Source organism: Etheostoma cragini, chromosome 1 (assembly GCF_013103735.1).
Source record: "Etheostoma cragini isolate CJK2018 chromosome 1, CSU_Ecrag_1.0, whole genome shotgun sequence".
Lineage (NCBI taxonomy): Eukaryota > Metazoa > Chordata > Actinopteri > Perciformes > Percidae > Etheostoma > Etheostoma cragini.
The window spans coordinates 34,354,402-34,359,490 of NC_048407.1; the positions used below are offsets into that span (position 1 = coordinate 34,354,402).

Below are 5,089 nucleotides of genomic sequence, written 5' to 3' on the forward strand. Positions count from 1 at the left end.
CCTCTCTGATCCGAGGGAACATGCTGGGGAAAAAAGAACATAAGGACTCCGGGGAATGACTCCCCAGAGCTAGGTTAGGAACTAGGTTAGGAACTAGGTTAGTAACAAGCATTTCTGGGACATGGATGCACACAAATGGAAAGATAGAAAAACAGAGGAGAGAGGAGCACAGTGTCGAAGGAAGTCCCCAGCTGTCTAAAACTATTACCGCATAACTAGGAGAGACAGGGTAAAGAGAGGAGTCTGGTCGGGCTAGAACTCTCCCCAACCAGATCGGCCTGAATGCCAAGTCTCCCTTTAGTTTTATTATATTCTTAAATATAGGATAGATAAATCTGACAACTATGACGAGAAGCAGTTGGGCCGGGTTAGGCGGACGCTGCGACTCCTCACTCCCTAACAATATTCAATTCTATGTCCTAACTATTAACTTTATCAAAAAGGAAAGTCTTAAGCCTACTCTTAGATATGGAGATGGTGTCTGCCTCCCCTGAGCGCTCTGGTCCCTGGACCCAGACTGGAACCTGGTTCCACAGGAGAGGAGCCTTATGGCTGAACGCTCTGGCTCCCGTTCTACTTTTAGAGACTCTACGAACCACAAGTAACCCTTCACTCTGGGAGCGTAGTGCTCTTGTAGGGTTGTAAGGTACTATGAGCTCTTTAAGATAAGATGGAGCCTGACCATGAAGAGCTTTGTAGGTGAGAAGAAGGATTTTAGATTCTATTCTGTTTTTTACAGGAAGCCAATGCAGAGAAGCTAAAAAAGGAGAGATGTGATCTCTTTTCCTGGTTCCTGTCAGAACACGTGCTGCCGCATTCTGGATCAGCTGAAGAGTCTTTATGGACTTTTTGGAGCGGGCGGCTTTGGCTCAGTGGTAGAGTGGTTGCCTGTCAATCGGAAGGTTGGTGGTTTGATCCCCGCCCCTGCAGTCATTGTCGAAGTGTCCTTGGGCAAGACACTGAACCCAGAGTTTCCCCCGGTGCTGTGCATCGGAGTGTGAATGTGTGTGAGTGTGTATCTGATGAGCAGGTGTGTAGATGTGTGTATCTGATGAGCAGGTGGCACCTTGTACGGCAGCCCCGGCCACAGTGTATGAATGTGTGTGAATGGTGAATGTTTCCTGTAGATGTAAAAAGCGCTTTGAGCAGTTGTTAAGACTGGAAAAGCGCTATATAAATACAGCACATTTACATTTACATATAATTGCCTAAAGGAAGCATATATAAAGTGAACAGGATTGGACCGAGCACAGATCCTTGTGGGACTCCATGACTAACCTTGGCGTGCACAGAGGATTCATCGTTAACATGAACAAACTGAGATCGATCTGATAAATAAGACTTAAACCAGCTTAGAGCAGTCCCTTTAATGCCAATTACATGTTCCAATCTCTGTAATAAGATTCAATTCAATTTCAATTCAATTTTATTTATAGTATCAAATCACAACAAGAGTTATCTCAAGACACTTTACAGATAGAGCAGGTCTAGACCACACTCCAGAATCCACAAGGACCCAACAGTTCCAGTAGTTTCCTCCAGAGCAAGCAACAGTGCAACAGTGGCGAGGAAAAACTTCCTTTTAGGCAGAAACCTCGGTCAGACCCAGGCTCTTGGGAGGCGGTGTCTGACGACCGGTTGGGAGTAGAATGAAGAGTTAGTTTGTACTAGTTCTTTGTAGCATAGCAGGGCACTGTGGGCGTTACAAGGCACAGCAGGACGTAGCTGGGCACCGCAGAGCGTAGCAGGATGTAACATGGCATCGCAAGACAATGGACAGCTGCTACCATGATTTTGGAGCCTCCCTGATCCGAGGAAACATGCTGGGGGGAAAAGAACATAAGGACTCCGGGGAATGACTCCCCAGAGCTAGGTTAGTAACAAGCATTTCTGGGACATGGATGCACATACATGGAAAGATAGAAAGATAGATGAGAGAGGAGCTCAGTGTGTCAAAGGAAGTCTCCCAGCAGTCAGAGAGAGAGAGAGAGAGAGAGAGAGAGAGAGAGAGAGAGAGAGAGAGAGAGAGAGAGAGAGAGAGAGAGAGAGAGAGAGAGAGAGAGAGAGAGAGAGAGAGAGAGAGATGTTCATCCCACTGTCTAGCGGAGGTGGCTATGAGAGAGAGAGAGAGAGAGACATTGGATTGGACAAGGTTGGATATAGGTCTATAGTTGGCTAAAACATCTGGATCAGGGTTGGCTATAGGCTATAGTTGGCTAAAACAACTGGATCAAGGTTGGCTATGGGTCCATAGTTGGCTAAAACATCTGGATCAAGGTTGGATATAGGTCTATGGTTGGCTAAAATATCTGGGTCAACGTTGGATATAGATCTATAGTTGGCTAAAACATCTGGATCAAGGTTGGATATAGGTCTATAGTTGGCTAAAACATCTGGATCAAGGTTGGATATAGGTCTATAGTTGGCTTAAACATCTGGATCAAGGTTGGCTATAGGTCTATAGTTGGCTAAAACATCTGGATCAGGGTTGGGCTTTTTTCAGAATAGGTTTAATTACAGCTACCTTAAAGTGCTGTGGTACATAGCCTGTTAATAAAGAAAGATTGGTTATATCTAGTAGAGAAGTGTTGACTAATGGTAAAACTTCTTTAAGTAGCCTAGTCGGGATGGGGTCTAAGAGGCAGGTTGATGGTTTAGATGAAGCCTTGTCAGGATGGGGTCTAAGAGGCAGGTTGATGGTTTACATGAAGCCTAGTCGGGATGGGGTCTAAGAGGCAGGTTGATGGTTTACATGAAGCCTAGTTGGGATAGGGTCTAAGAGGCAGGTTGATGGTTTAGATGAATAAATAATTGAATTAAATTGATGAAGATCAAGTGAAGCAAAGCAGTCTAAACACGTATCTGGTTTTACAGCTGTTTCTAAGGTTCCTGAGTTTAGAGATAAGTCAGTGCCAGGTAAAGGCATGTCTTGGTGAATTTTGCTTCTAATAGTTATAATTTTATCGTTGAAGAACCTCATAAAGTCGTTACTACTAAGCGCTATGGGAATACTTGGCTCAGTAGAGCTGTGACCTTCCGTTAGCCTGGCTACAGTGCTGAAAAGAAACCTGGGGTTGTTCCTATGTTCCTCTATTAATGACAAGTAGTACGCTGCTATGGCATTACGGAGGGCCTTCCTAGACGTCTTAAGACTCTCTTGCCAGATTAAACAAGAATTTTCCAATTTGGTGGAAAGCCAAATCTTCTCAAGTATCCGCAGTATTTGCTTTAATTTGCAAGTTTCAGTGTTATACCATGGAGCTAACCGTCTTTGTTTTATTATCTTCTTTTTTAGAGGGGCAACAGAGTCGAGAGTCATTCGTAGCGAGCCTGCTGCCGTATCAACAAAATGACGGATTTGGGAGGGACTAATAGCATAGGAGTCCTCCGTTACTTTGGGACTTGGTAATGAATTAAATGCTAACGGAATCGCATCCTTAAATTTAGCTACAGCACTATCAGATAGACATCTTGTATAGAAGGTTTTGCCTAATGGCGTGCAGTATAAACTCATAAATTATCAAACAGTGGCCAGATAGAAAGGGATTCTGTGGGAACACTATTAAACGTTCAATTTCAACACCATACACCAGAACAAGATGGGGGGGGGGGTTAAAACGGTGAGTTGGTTCATGTACACTTTGAGAGAAGCCAGTAGAATCTAAAAGAGAGATAAACGCAGTACTAAGGCTATCATTCTCATCGTCCACATGAATATTAAATTCCCTACAATAATAACTTTGTCCGTTTTTAGCACTAAGTTTGACAAAAACTCTGCAAATTTGGACAAGAATTCAGAGTCTGGACCAGGTTCTCGGTACACTATAACAAATAAAACTGGTTCAGAGTCTGGACCGGGTGCTCGGTACACTATAACAAATAGAACTGGTTCAGAGTATGGACCAGGTGCTCGGTACACTATAAGAAATAGAACTGGTTCAGAGTCTAGACCAGGTGCTCGGTACACTAGAACAAATAGAACTGGTACAGAGTCTGGACCAGGTGCTCGGTACACTATAACAAATAGAACTGGTTCAGAGTATGGACCAGGTGCTCGGTACACTATAAGAAATAGAACTGGTTCAGAGTCTAGACCAGGGTCTCAGTACACTATAACAAATAGAACTGGTTCAGAGTCTGGACCAGGTGCTCGGTACACTATAACAAATAGAACTGGTTCAGTGATTTCCAACTTGGGTGCGAAAGACTAAGAACAAGACTTTCTAATGAGTTATAATTCAGTTTAGGTTTAGAGCTGATTAGTAGACTAGAATCAAAGATGGCTGCAACTCCACCTCCTCAACCTCTGCCTCGAGGAATGTGAGTATTAATATGACTGGGGGGGTGGATTCATTTAGACTAACATATTCTCCATTACCCAGCCAGGTTTCAGTAAGACAGAATAAATCAATATTAGAATCTGATATTAATTCATTTACTAGTCCACCTTTAGAAGAGAGAGACCTGATGTTTAAGAGTCCACATTTAATTCTCCTATTCTTTTGCACTATTGCACTTGTGGTTTTAATTGTTATGAGGTTTTCATGCACAGCTCCTCTACTGTCTACCTTTGATTTAAATAATGTCAATGGTCGGGGGGCAGACACCGTCACTATGGGGTTTTTACTAGGTAACTCCTGTAATAAAGGAGCAGAGACGTGTGTTAGACTGGGACTCTGCCTCCTGGTCCCAACTCTGGATTGTCAAGGATCAGGTCCACTAATAAACTTGTCAAGGTTTCTGGAAATGAGAGCAGCTCCATCCCAAGTGGGATGAATGCCGTCTCTCCGAATCAGACCAGGTCTTCCCTAGAAAGACTGCCAGTGATCCACAAAGCCCACATCATTATCTGGACACCACCTTGAAAGCCAGCGGCGAAATGATGACATGCGGCTATACATGTCATCGCTGGTGAGATTTGGCAGGGGTCCAGAGAAAACTACGGAGTCAGACATTGACTTTGCGTATGTACACACCGATTCAACATTGATCTTCCTAACCTCCGTTTGGGGTAACCGGGAGTCATTAACGCCAACGTGGATAACAATCTTGCTGTATTTACGTTTATCCTTAGCCAGCAGTTTCAGAT

At 43.8% G+C, this 5,089-nt stretch overlaps 1 protein-coding gene across 1 annotated transcript in view; it reads left to right on the forward strand.

Moving 5' to 3' along the window:
- The window catches only part of LOC117956550 (multidrug resistance-associated protein 9-like), a 21,932-nt gene that overhangs the window by 3,044 nt on the left and 13,799 nt on the right, over positions 1–5,089 (forward strand). The gene's annotated exons all lie outside the window — the stretch shown is intronic.